Below are 14107 nucleotides of genomic sequence, written 5' to 3'. Positions count from 1 at the left end.
ACACTGCTCTAGAGGACTATGAATTGTCCTTTTGTGCCAGACACAGGCACATGTAACATGAGTGGGAATTGTAGCACGCAGGGCTTGTGCTTTCTCAACCTTCCCCTCACCCCCCAGAGACGTTTTAAGAATGAAAAGATCATTCTGTCCCTTTTTCACTTCGACAAGCCGTCTCCCTTCTCTTGAGATTGTGCAGATATCATTCTTGAAACAAACCTGAAACCCCTTTTTTAACAAATAAGGGACAGATAACAAACAGTGATGCACCCCTGGAACGACGTAAAACTCCACCTGTTCCTGCAAAACAGAAATATAGGCATTAGCAACATTAGTTATATTTGCCCTTTGTCCATTTGCGAACTTAATAGTCTGTCCATCTGGAACTGCCTTGCAATTCCACATCTCGACTGCAGGGGTCTCTGGAACCATGTTGCGGTTAGCTGCTGAGTCTATTACAAAGCAAAACTCAGAGTCTCTCACACAGCTGTCCTCAAACAAAGCCATGCTTGCAGAGAGCTGATAAGGCTCTTCCTGTTGTTTACCACGTCCGCTTTGTTCAGATCCACGCCTGCCTGCCTTGCCAGGCTGGTTGCCATGGAAACCCGCCTGGTTCCCATGGGAAACGACCTTGGTACCATCCTGCCTCGATTCTCTGCTCCGGTGGGGGCAGTTTCGACGCAAAAGTTCAGCTCCAGTGGAAAAACACTGCCCGGGGCTCCTCCCTGCTGGCCTGGCCTTCCTTCTTCCGGAAAAGCGCTCCTTGCCAGACATGCCCCCTCTGAAGCTCCCTTCCACTTCAGCACTCCCAGTGGAAAGTTTTTTAAACTTGCCTTTGGAAAACTTCGCCCCTCCGACCTGCTCACCAGCGCTCCTTGAGGCTGCTTGAGGAACAGGGGCTACTTGTCCAGCGTCTCCAGGGCCCTGGCCTCCTGCTGAAGTTTCACACAAACTTTTCAGCACATCCCAGGCAGCCCTCGCTGACTTTACACCCTCCAGATGAGGTTCCAGCGATGCGTGTACGCATGCCTTGAGCATATCAAGCTCTCTTTGCATTCTCTGCTGGCTATCTTCAGGCAACGCAGCCTCACAGCCTGCAACATCTGCCCCTTCCGCTTCATGACTGAGGGGTGGTGGTAGTGGCTCTCTCTGGCTTACATCCCACAGCCCAGTAACCAGGAACCTACCCCTGACTCTTTTGCTCCAGGTTTGCCAACTTGTTAAAGTTAGCTTTTCCAGCGGAACTTTCATCTTCTCCCGTTCTCCCAAGGGGCCCCTAAGCTGTACTCACTCAGCACCAGCTTCTACCGGCTCTCCCTTCCGTGGAGAAACGATTTTCCAGCTGCTCTTAGCTTCCAGCTCTCTCAGCAGCTCTGCTTTCCAGCATCAGGCAAACTTTTGCGTCTTTCAGCCAGCCGCTTGCCTCCGGCAGCTGCTCTGCCTCAGAACGCTGACTTCAAAGCATTCCGGCAGCCTCCAGCGACAGCTTTACGAGCGGTGATTAGGCCTCCATAACCTATGCGGAAATTGATTAGACGTGACCTTTCTGATTGGTTTACGATCCCAATCAGTCATTTACAGCGTTCAGCACACTTCCTTCTAGCTGCGCAAACCTGCTGTCTCTTCAGTCACGCCTTAGCAGAGTAAACACAGCGGTGAAAGACTGCCGCTACTGCCGCTTCCGTTCTCCGGGCAAACACAAACAGATCAGGCAGTTTGTGAGTCCAATTAAACAGTTCTTTATTAGGACATTTCTCAGAAAAACAATCCTGGGCTTCTTTCAGCCATTCCAAAACATGTCCGTCTCTCTCAAAGACACAGAGGGAAGAGAGAATAGGGAATAAGCTCCTCCCAGCTTCGAATCTTTACGTCAGAAGGTGACGCACTCCTCAGAACACTTAACCAGTTAAGTTCTGAATCCTAACAACCTACTCTAGAGAAAGAGGCGTAGTTAAAGGCAATGAAGGCAGAGTATAACTCTCTGCTAAATGGCTTAGGACCCTTGTACCCACGGGACCGCCTCACCCTGTATGCCCCACGGAGAGCCTCAGGGTCCATAAATAGCAACACCCTAGTGGTCCCGGGCCCTAAGGAAGTTAGATTAGCCTCAACCAGAGCCAGGGCCTTTTCAACACTGGCTCCGGCCTGGTGGAACACTCTGCCTCATGAGACCAGGTCCCTGCAGGATCTGATTTCTTTTCCGCAGGGCCTGTAAGACAGAGTTGTTCTGCCTGGCCTTTGGCTTGGAGCCAATTTGATCCTCTCCCCCTCTTTCTTTTTCCTTTCTCCTCCTGTGATGAGGCTGCATTTTAATATTTCAATGTTTCAATATTTTAATGTTGTTTTTAAGTTGTATTCAACTTGTTTTTATTATTGCTTGTTAGCCACCCTGAGCCCGGTCTTGGCTGGGGTGGGCGGGGTATAAATAAAAATTATTATTATTATTATTATTGTCAAACAATCTGTTTGTACCTACAGAATTGCCTGAAGGTAAAAAGTTGTAAGTGGGTTTTTAAAGTGAATAAGCTGGCTGAGCATAGTTGTCAAAGGAAAGCCAGGTTGATCACAAGGGGCTTTATGCAAAGGAAAAAGATACATTATGATGAAGTGTTTCCCCTATCGGCAAAGGCTGAAACAGTAAAATCAGTTTTAGTAATGTCAAGTCTGAGGGGGTTGAAAGTTAATCATTTTGATGTTGCCTCAGCATATTTAAATGTCCCTGTTGACCGCAATAGGTGTATTGACGGCAAATACCAGGTTATGAGCTGGAAAAAGACAGCATGATGTTAAAGCTGCAAAGGGCACTATATGGTTTGCACCAAAGTGCACATCTATGTCATGAATGCATAGACACAGCTTTGAAAAAGATGGGATTCAAACAAAGCCTGGCTGATTCCTGTTTATATACAACAATGGTGCAAGGAAGCATTTGTTATTTACTTTTGTATGTTGATGAGATCTAATAACAACTGCACAAAAGCAAATGTCTTGGTTTATGAACAGCCTAGCTAACAAATACACACTGAAGTATTTGGGTGAGATTCAGAATTACTTAGGAGTAGAGATTCAGAGAAATGAAGAGGGCGTCTACTCTCTAAATCAGAAGGACAATATCAAAAAGTTAATGAAGACATATGGAATGGAGAAGGCAAATGATGTTGACACTCCCATAACTAAACAGTACAAAAATGAACCAGAAGGATAAAAATGTGAGAATGCAACAGCGTATCATTCTATGTTAGGTTCTCTGTTATATTTAAGTTGCTGGATGAGACCCGACATAACATTGGTAGTGCACATGTTAAGCCAAAGAAGTGGAGACCCGGCTCAGAGAGATTGGGTAGCACTTAAAAGAATCCTAAGGTATCTGAAAGGCACAAAAGATTACAAACTGGTGCTGAATACAGGATATGACCACCAAGTGTATGCATATGCTGATGCCAGCTGGGGAGACAGTGAAAATGCAAAGTCTACCACTGGTTATGCTATATACTGTATTTTTCGCCCTATAGGACGCACTTTTCCCCCTCCAAAAATGAAGGGGAAATGTGTGTGCGTCCTATGGGGTGAATGCAGGCTTTCGCTGAAGCCTGCAGAGCGAGAGGGGTCGGTGCAGACCAACCCCTCTCGCTCTTCAGGCTTCAGGAAGCTATCCGCAAGCCTGGGGAGCTCGCGGGAGTTCCCACGCTGAGTAGCGTGCCCCGGGCTTCGGGCAGATATCCATAAGCCTGGGGATATCTGAGCTCTCCAGGCTTCAGGAAGCTGTCCGCAAGCTTGGTGAGCCTGCAGGAGTTCCCACCGGGCTCCCCAGGCTTGCGGATAGCAGCCTGTTCTGGGGTTGGGGAAGCTCAGGCTTCCCCCGCCCCAGCCCGGCGCCTGGGGGGAAAATAATTTTTTTTCTTTATCCCCCCCCCAAAAAAAACTAGGTGCGCCCTATGGGCCGGTGCGCCCTATAGGGCAAAAAATACGGTATATTGGAAATGCCTTGGTTCAGTGGAAATCCCAGAAACAAACATTTGTTGCCACAAGTACTTGTGAAGCTGAGTACTTGGCCATAAGCGAATGTGTGTCACAAATAGAGTGTTTTGCTTGCCTAACAAAAGAACCAGGAATACCTTCTGAAATGCTAGTCACTGTTCTCGGTGATAACATGGCAGCACAACAGCTTGCCAACCAACAGAACTTTAAGAGCAAAAGTAAACATATTGCGATAAGATATGGTAATGTAAAAATGCTCTGGAAAGAATAGTACAGCATTGTAACACAAGATTGTGTGGCAGATTTATATACAAAATGTTTGGATGCTCCTAAATTTCGGGATTTAAGAGAATTGTTGGGTCTCAAGCCTTTGACTTAAGGAGTGGTGTTGGGATTAACAGAATGCTGTGTGAGATAGTAAGTCTGCAGGCTTCAGTTTGCTAGCTTATCCAACTGGCTGATGCAACCAGCTTGCAACACTTTCTATGGAATTGCTGGGTCAGAATGACTCAGCAGTAATGTGCTGTCAGTTGATTGGCTGTCATCGGTTTAAAAGGGCAACCTGTCCAGCAGCAAGGTGGTGGTGTAGAGGAGTGTGGTCAGAAAGAAAGAGTTAGAGGTCTTCCTATTTGCTTTAAGGTGCAGCCAGATACTCTGTTTGACTGTATGAACTGTTTGTGTATTGTAGCCTGTAGATATTTGTATATATATGTTGTTGTTTAGTCGTTTAGACGTGTCTGACTCTTCGTGACCCCATGGACCAGAGCATGCCAGGCACTCCTGTCTTCCACTGCCTCCTGCAGTTGGGTCAAACTCATGTTTGTAGCTTTGAGAACACTATCCTACCATCTCGTCCTCTGTCATCCCCTTCTCCTTGTGCCCGCCATCTTTCCCAACATCAGGGTCTTTTCCAGGGAGTCTTCTCTTCTCATGAGGTGGCCAAAGTATTGGAGCCTCAGCTTCAGGATCTGTCCTTCCAGTGAGCACTCAGGGCTGATTTCCTTAAGAATGGAGAGGTTTGATCTTCTTGCAATCCATGGGACTCTGAAGAGTCTCCTCCAGCACCAGAATTCAAAAGCATCATTTCTTCGGCGATCAGCCTTCTTGATGGTCCAGCTTTCACTTCCATACATCTTGTATATATATAGCTCACAATAAATATACTGCACTGAAGAACCTGGAGCTCTGACCATTTCTGCTAAAGCACTGCAAAGAATTCGTGGCAACCTCAGGGATTTGCTAAAAGCAGCAGAGCCATTGCTGACATGCCTTGCCACAAACCTCAGCCAAGGAAGTTGTGGGAGCTCACCTTTGAAGGAACGGTGCCTGCTCTAGGTTGTGTTTTGCCTGAATTTCTATAAGTGGTCTGTAGGCCGATTATGGAGCTGAACCAGGGAAGAAGGCAGAAGCTCAGAGGCGCCTCATCTTGCGTTCTGTGGCTTTTAGATGCCTGTGGAGCATGAGCAGAGTTTTATGAGGGGTGGCTTCAGGACAAACCAGTTCTTGGAGGTGCTGGGACCTGAGTCTCATGCCCGGGAGCTTTTGGAAATCTGGGTCCAAGAGTCAGGGAATCCTCATGGAATCTCCTTTAAACTTCCCCAGATCAGTAGTAAGAGATCTATAATTTGGACAGAAGGGAGAGAAGTATTTGACAGTTTTAGAAACTTGTCTGAATGATAATGGAATGAAGTACATGTACTGTGTCAAATGAATAACACAGCTGTTTTGCTGGCTTTTCTTGAAACAGGTATCCTGACTGGAATCCAGAAGAATGCTCTTCATTACAGAGGTAACCTTTCAGTCTCAACATGAATACTCAGTAATGAGAATTAGGATGCATTAATCTCAATCTCCCTCTTGTCCCCGATGGTGTGGGTTTTTGGAGACATTTTGAATAGGAAATTTGCATCAGGGCATTCTGCACTGGGACATTTTCTGATGCCCAGGAAAGTGATCTTTGATCTAATTCTGGTCTTTCATTGTATTTAGTAGAGAAAACTCAAAACTGTAAAACTGTTAAGATACCTGCAGTTGACCACTATCCACTGCTGCTTAGGAACTATGTAACAAAAAACACTTCTGCAGAAAAAGTAACCTGTCAGATCGTGCTGGTGGTTGCTCACAAGTAACCAGGCAGGACTCCAAACCGGTCTTTTACAGGTTTTATTCTGCAAACTATTTACAGTGCAGATCTCCAAAGTTCATGTCCATCTTAGTCACAGAATCTGGGAGTGGCCCCTTCCGGCTTCTCCCCCGACATAAGAACTTCAACACCCCAAGCCTCCGCCTCCCCTCCTTGCATTTCACCTGTCTGCTCAACCTGAGCGGCGGAAGTGGCATGCGTTCCTCCTGGCCAACCTGGCAAGGTGAGGCGCTGGGGCTCTCTGCAGCATCCTTGAGCCCTTTCCTCACTTGGCTGGCCCTTCCCTCACTTCTCCACTGGAGGTGTGGCTTTCCCACTGCTGAAAGAGGAACTGCTCCTCAGGAATTTCAGAAGCTTTCTGTATTCCAACCGGCCACCCCGCCTCCCACCCCTGTTCCAGTGTAAGTCCCCTGAGAGTAACCCCCCGGGATAATATTTTCCACCCCAAGTTACTGGTTGTCACTGACCCGTAAATGTAGGAGCTGCTTAACTCAGACTGCAGGCCCTCGTGTCTTCATTCTAAGGCTCCAGGGGCCAGCTAGCTGAGCAGCTGTGGGTTGCACTGCAGCTAAGCCACTAGCAGGTAGATAGCCATTCCCAGTGCAGGTGGCAGCCATAATTTTCTGGTATGAAGCTGGGCATTCTGTTCCCATCATCTGAGTTCCTTTAGTTATTGGATGCTGCTCGCCCATCAGCCGTATTCTGCAGGCTTTTGATGCTTTTAGCTTTAACCCCGAGAGTTCCTATTTCTAGTTGATTTCTATTTGCAAAAATAACATCTTGGCAGATCTGATTTCTCCTTTTACATTTGAAAAAGAGAAGTCATTCAAATCCTGTTTTTTCTGCCTTTTGCAGACATGAAGACGACAAGAAGGAAAAACATATTCCAATTCCATGCTCTACCAGTTCTAACCCGAACACTTCACAACACTCAATCCCTGGCCATGCCTCGAGTCAAACTCGGTCACGATCTAGGAGCCCTGGGCCCCACAGCAGAAAACGGTCACGATCTAGGAGCCCTGGGCCCCACAGCAGAAAACGGTCACGATCTAGGAGCCCTGGGCCCCACAGCAGAAAACGGTCACGATCTAGGAGCCCTGGGCCCCACAGCAGAAAACAGTTACGATCTAAGAGACGCAGACATAGGTCCAGGTCTTCAGAGCGACCAAGCTCCCCCAGCTCAAGTTCTCAAAGCTCTTCTAGCCAGAAGAGAGAACTGAGAAAATCAACTAGATCTCCAGGTAAGGTGGATGTTACAGATGCTTCAGTAACTGGCCTTTGGTTTTTTGTAAACAGGATTATGTGTGTGTTAATGGCAGGCGTGTTGCAGTGGCTTTGGCTCAGTGAATAGTTTGTTCTGTTCTGGGAGTTTTTCTCCTGGCTTTGTCATTGTGTCAATAAAATGCCTGCCAAGGAGACCAAGCCTGTTCCTATATTGGATTGTGTGAGTGACTCTGCAACCCATTTCAAAAGGGGATGTTGTTTGATCTCAGCCATTTCACTGCTCTGGAGGTTCCTTCGCCCACTTTGTATTTTTTACAGTTGCTTAGTACAATGACCTTCTTGCACTCATGCTATGCAGGGTAGAACTTGGTTGCAAATTCAGCAGTGACCGAGGATCAGGGGAGATATTCTGCTGCTTCCCTGCAGTATTGTTGCCAAAGGTAGACCTGAAGTTGTTGCAATAGAGCGTTGATAAACTGGGGGGGGGGTATTGGTTCCATTTTGTATCTTTTGGGTTTTTTAATTTTGTATTTTTATGTTGTGAACCACCCTGAGATGGATGGATGGATGGAGGGCGGTGCAGTCATACCTCATGTTGAAGTAGCTTCAGGTTAAGCATTTTCAGGTTTTGCCGCATGCACAGATGCTCAAAATGATGTTGCTCATGCGCAGAAGTGGTGAATCGCGACCCGCGCATTCGCTTCAGGATGCGAACGGGGCTCCGGAATGGATCCTGTTTACATCCAGAGGTACCACTGTATACCAATTTAATAAATATTACTACTACTAATAATAATGATAACGAGCCACTTGCTTTTTCTCCCCCTCTTTAGCGTCGTCTGCAGAAGCAGGAAGCTCCAGGAAACCGCCAGCTAAATCTGATGTGGCAGAACAACCACCCAAGAAGTCAGACCATCCACTGCAGACAAATCCCGACCACCAGGAGCCGCCCAAGAAGGAGGCAGCAACGCGGGAAAAAGGAGACCAGCAACCTCCATCCAAATCTGATGTGGCAGAACAACCACCCAGCAAGTCAGAGCATCCACCGCAGACAAATCCCGGCCATCAGGAGCTGCCCAAGGAGGCAGCAACGCAGGAACAAGGAGACCGCCAACGTGAAGATCAGTTGCGCTTGTCATTGACACCAGTTGTAGAACAAAGTGTCATGCAGGCGCTGTCGCAGCTGCACTCTGGAGGCGCAGTGGGTGCTGGACTCCCCCAAGGAACAAGCCTGCCCCAACTTCCTGCTGTGCAGATCGATCCAGGATCCCTATCCCTTGTCTGCATGATGCAGCTGGTTGCAACACAGATGTTGCAAGCTGCCTTAAGTGTGCAGGGAAGCCCAAGTGTGGCTGGCCCAAGCCCCCAGTTAAGTATCCCTGCAGGAAGCGAAGAAAAGAAGCAGGAGAGCAGTCAGGAAGTGGTGCCAGGAGTCGTTCCTCCTTGCTCAGGTGAGGAGTTGTCGGGAAGGGGGCTGAGGGTGGGTCTGGCTGTAGAGGGAGGTTGTTCTGTGTTGGAGATATCCGTCAAGACATGCATTGGTGATATAATACACAATCCCTGCTCAAGTTCAGGACTGCCCTGAGATCCCGCCGGCTTCTCTGGTAGTGGTGAACACACCTGTGCTGTTGCTTCTAGGGTGCAGGGATCTTTTCTGCAATCCGTTGGTCCGGGTGACTGGTTCCTTTTGTGGCATACCGAATACACAATGATATGTGATTTTACTGATTTATGGCTACATTTCTATCCTCCGATGAACTCAAGGTGGCATACATGGTTCTCCCCCTCCTCATTTCACCCCACAACCACCCTGAGAGCCAGTGTGGTGTAGTGGTTAAGAGCAGTGGACTCGTAATCTGGTGAACCGGGTTCGATTCTCTGTTCCTCCACATGCAGCTGCTGGGTGACCTTGGGCTAGTCACACTTCTCTGAAGTCTCTCAGCCTCATTCACTTCACAGAGTGTTTGTTGTGGGAGAGGAAGGGAAAGGAGAATGTTAGCCGCTTTGAGACTCCTTAGGGTAGTGATAAAGCCGGATATCAAATCCAAACTCTTCTTCAACATCATCCACTGAGTTTAAAGCTGAGTGGGGATTTGAACTCAGGTCTCCCTGGCCCTAGTCCAGCACTCTCACCACTTCACTACGCTGGCTCTTGGGCCAGTGAGGAAAAATGCTAGTTAAGGCTTCAAGATCTGTGCCAGGAGAGCTGGTGCATTGCTGTTTAGGTGTTCTCATTGCTGTGGATGGATCTCTTGTGATTCAAATACAGCTTGATGGAGAAGCAAGTGATTCTCAAGGAAACGGAAGTAATGAAGTCGGATCAGGGTTGTGTCAGAGCACATGTTGCTTATGTTGTTGTTTGAGGTGTTGCTGAACTGCAAGCTACAGTGGTACCTCGCAAGACGAATGCCTCGTAAGACGAAAAACGCGCAAGACGAAAGGGTTTTTCGTTTTTTGAGTTGCTTCGCAAGACGATTTTCCCTATGGGCTTGTTTCGCAAGACGGAAACGTCTTGTGAGTTTGTTTCCTTTTTCTTACAACCGTTAATAGCCAGGGAATCCGCGCTCCGCAAGACGAAAAAATCGCAAGACGAAACAACTCACGGAACGAATTAATTTCGTCTTGCGAGGCACCACTGTACATGTGTTCCAAGTATGGTAACTGAGTACAGAAAGGCTTGCGAGAATTTATTAATCCTCCAGTGCTCTTTAGCACATAGTTTGTGGATAATATCAAATCTAGATATTTTGCTAAGGGTCAGGGATGATGGGAGCTGGGAGTCCTACATTGCAGGGGTTGGACTACAGGACTCTTGGGGACTTCTCCAACTCTACAATTCTAGGATTCCATTCACAGCACCTGGAGGGCACCAGGATCCTCTATTCTTGACATAGGCCAACACTGCCATGGACATGAGGGGAGTCAGAGATTTGCTTGCAGTTCACCAGTCTGGGTGATTGAAGAGGATTGTGTTCTCTTTATTCAGTCATTTGGGGTGGGGTGAATGTTATTTAATAGAATCACAGAACCTTTGAATTGTGGAATTGGAAGGGACCCAAAGGGTCGTCTAGTAGAACCCCCTGCAATGCAGGACTTACATGGATGCTTTATAGGTCTCATGGGGTTGCCTCCTCAGCTGCCTGGGGCGGGGCTCCCAAAAGCCAGTAGCACAGTCCCAGGGAGGTGCTAGTCATTTCCCCACAATTATAGAACCATAGAGTTGTAGAGTTGGAAAAGACCACAAGAGTCATCTAGTCCAACCTGCTGCAATGCAGGACTCTTATGCCCAACGTGGGACTTGAACCCGTGTCCCTGTGATCAAGAGCCTCATGGTCTACCACCTGAGCTACAAAGGCTGCACTCAATGGGGTACTTGGAGGCATCGGTGGCGGCATCACATTTTTTTTTTGTTAAATCATTTTTTATTAATTTCCCAATAAAAAACATCCAATTAGCATATCAAATCATAATCCAATTAAAATAAAAAACTAAAATATGAAAAGACCAAATTACCATCCAAATTATTGTTATTAATTTTTGGGGGCTTCCCATAGTCTGGACCTTGAAGCATATCCAAATCTCAGTCCTGCCTCTCCTCATTGTTTCAATATTTTCCACATCTCGATTTTAACGCTTTAAAGTTCTCCTTCTCTGGCTCTGTGATTCTCAATCATGTCAGACATCATACATCCTTGCATCCATGGAATATAGCTTTATTTGTAGATGTATCTTTTTTAACTGTCTTTTTGCCCATGCAGCTTTCTCTGATTCCAGATTCCATTTCAATCTAAGCTGTTATCCAAATCTGTTATCTGAAGTTTAATGACGCAGCAACTCCCAAATCATTAATCCTTCCAGTCTGGGCTGTTGTCCAAACCTTCTTTTTGAGATTTAATAACGCAGTACCTTCCACATTATAGTTATTCTTAATAATTCTTGAGCAGACTGTTTGCAATATTGTAAGATAAATAAACTGTATTCCACAGATATCAGTCATTTGGCGATCGATCAGCCTTCCTGGAGACACAGTCCCCCTCCGGGCCCTAGAGGGGGGCTGCTAGGCAACCATCTAGCCTTCGCTCTCGCTCATAATGAAAAAACCTTCTGCAAACAGCTGCACTGTATGTTATCCAAAATATTGTCTCAAATCATTGTAATCAGCCAGTAAATAGTTCCTGTTTCTCTCAAAGAAGGGAGGATTTCACATTTCCCCGTGCTGCATAGTACTGACAGGCGCCATCTTATTTTTTCTTCTATCTTTGGGAAACATTTCAAGTCTTAAGTAAAGCTGTGCAGTTGAATCCCCAATTTTAAATAGAAGTCCATTTGTACTCTTTTCTTTTCTTTTCTTTTCAAATTAAGTTCTTAATGAGGCTTGGCATGGAAAGCCAATTGTAGATGTTAAGAAGAGAGAAAAAAGAACATACCAAACACCTCCACAATCCACACACCATGAAGAGAATCTCTTTGAAGTCCAAGCTTGTGCACCAGAGACTATACAATTCTGCAGTTTTTTTCTTAAGCTTCTTTGGTCCAGACAATGTCTGTTTATTGTCCAATTCTAATCATTTCTTCAAACAGATATTCCCGGCTATGACAATGACATTGGAGAGTGCCAGCCTTCCCTTGCTCTGCGACCCAGTGTCCTGTCGCTTGCACCTTGATGCAAGTTGGCAATCTCGGACAATCTGCGGGTCTACGAGACAGTCCGCCCCCAACCTGGGAAGGCTGCCAGGGCTAATTACCCCATATTAGCTCTGAATTACCGGGATGGCTGGGGTCTGGTCATATGGGAGTCGGTTATCACATTGACTTTGTTTCTGTTTAGTTGCAGCCCCTGCACGTAAGGTTTTCTGGACACAGTTGTGTGCTGTGCAAGGAAGCGCATGCTGGCGTCCGGGAGAGAATCCCATCTTGGGCTGGGTCACAGGCAGCATGTCGTGTGGCTGGTTTAGGAGGACATGCATGATTTGGGAGCGGCTGGTGCCTCCAGATGTTATCCAGTAGCTGGGCGAGAATAACCTGGGCACGCAGAAAGGCATAGAGCTCAACTGGAACATGCAGAGGAACTTGGTCTGGTGCACCGAGCAGTTCCCAGCAGCCGAGATAATCTGGTCTGATCTGTTGCAGAGGCTTTGTTGTAAAGACATCAGTGCGCTTGCAAAGATTAATTGTGCACGGGGGGAAATCAATAGGGCGATCACGTTCTTTGTCAAGTCCCGTGGCTGGGGTGTCATTCAGCAGCCAGGCATTTATTTTGATCGCTCAGATCTACATGGAGGATGGCTATAAATCTCTCAGACAAGGGCATTGACAAATGGCTGAAGAACATCTGTTCTGGTCTTTTGGAGCTGGTGTAGTTTCCATCAGTGAGGCATCAGTCCAGCTTTGACATTGGCAAGAACTATAGTGGTGCTGCTGGGTATTGTGCATAGGGTACCTAAAGATGCCAAGGGAGAGGGATGCTTCCTTAAGGAACCGTGGCGCTTTGAGTCCTCAGCTGGTCATCACTGGAGCCGTAGCTTGGTGGCTGCAGGCACATCGAACAGTCCACATTGTCTGCTGCTTTGAGCTACTCCTCAGGTTATCCAGCAGTCATTTTTCTCTCATGCCAGCAGCCGTCTCTGGACTTTCAGTTCCCTCATCTAATTGTGATCACGTGAGGAATAGTTGGGATTTGTGTGCTAGCATCCCTCTGTTGCATCCTCTTATTGCCCTGCTGTACTTCCATGCGTTGGGAAAGTGAAGAGCCGCAGTGAGGGGATCACAGAGAATTCTGAATCTCTGTGGGAATACAAATGGAGCTAATATTTGGGCTGCCCCTGCCAGCTATGTCTAGGAAGCTGCCAACGGGGAAAACATGGCCTGTTCCAACTCAGATGTGTGCGTGGATTCCTGAAGTTGGTGTGAATGGTTGCAAAAACTGAAGCCATCAGAACAGAAAATTCACAGGATGGCAAAGTACAGGAGAACATGCTGTCTCCTTGGAGAGTACTTTCTCCTTGGAGAGTATTTTTTATACCCGTGTTCCTCAAACTTGAATTCTCAGCTGTTGTTGGACTATAACTCCCATCATTCATAGCTAGCAGAACCAGTGATCATGGATGGTGGGGGTTGTAGTGCAGCCTTATTGGAGTTCACCGATTGGGACAGGAGGAAGGAAGTCAAATGACACCAAGGTTGATTCCAAGAAAGAGTTTATTCTGCTCTCCGGATAGCAGAAGGCACTTGAATGATCAAGTCCACAACAAGTCCAAAGAAATGACAAGTTTCATGCAGTATATATATCCTCCAGGCACCCTCTCCCTCCTTCCCATAGAAATCCAACCACGTCAGCCTATCTACGCAGGTTGACATCACATATGTTCTTGCTCTGGTATTCTTAACCATAAAAGGAGATTCCTTCCTGTACTTATGACCATAAAAGGATCTTCCTCTTCCTACTCTTATCTGGGAGGAATAGGTCATCATCTCCGGGAACACGCTCTGGCGCTGTACCCAGATTGGGTCTGTGCGTCTTCTGTGGTCAGCACATAAGATAAGGCACACACGCATCATCCCTGCTCTACTGGAACTTGGCAAGGTCACTCATTGCCGCCACGGACTGATAAGGGAGAGAGCTTCGAGCACAGCCGGGTTTTTGTTTATACATTGACTCAGAGCTCAAGTTAATGGATTTTAGCTAAGGAAAAATAGGGATTTTGGTACAGTTTTCAAACTGCCTTCACAGTCAGTTTTGGGTTTGGGAAACCCATTCCTTCAGTA

The 14107-nt window shown here is 46.9% G+C and overlaps 2 protein-coding genes across 2 annotated transcripts in view; both read left to right on the top strand.

Moving 5' to 3' along the window:
- The window catches only part of LOC309377538 (zinc finger protein 638-like), a 28560-nt gene extending 22796 nt beyond the window's left edge, over positions 1-5764 (top strand). The window contains exon 14 of the mRNA XM_081924951.1: positions 5723-5764. The gene's annotated coding sequence lies outside the window, so the exon portion shown is untranslated. The remainder of the gene's footprint in view (positions 1-5722) is intronic.
- LOC309377495 (uncharacterized protein) overlaps positions 1-14107 on the top strand; it is an 88347-nt gene that overhangs the window by 60601 nt on the left and 13639 nt on the right. The gene's annotated exons all lie outside the window — the stretch shown is intronic.

Source organism: Podarcis melisellensis (genome assembly GCF_964234715.1).
Source record: "Podarcis melisellensis genome assembly, chromosome: 9".
In the NCBI taxonomy this organism is placed as follows: Eukaryota; Metazoa; Chordata; class Lepidosauria; order Squamata; family Lacertidae; genus Podarcis; species Podarcis melisellensis.
This window is presented reverse-complemented; position numbering and strand designations above follow the sequence as displayed.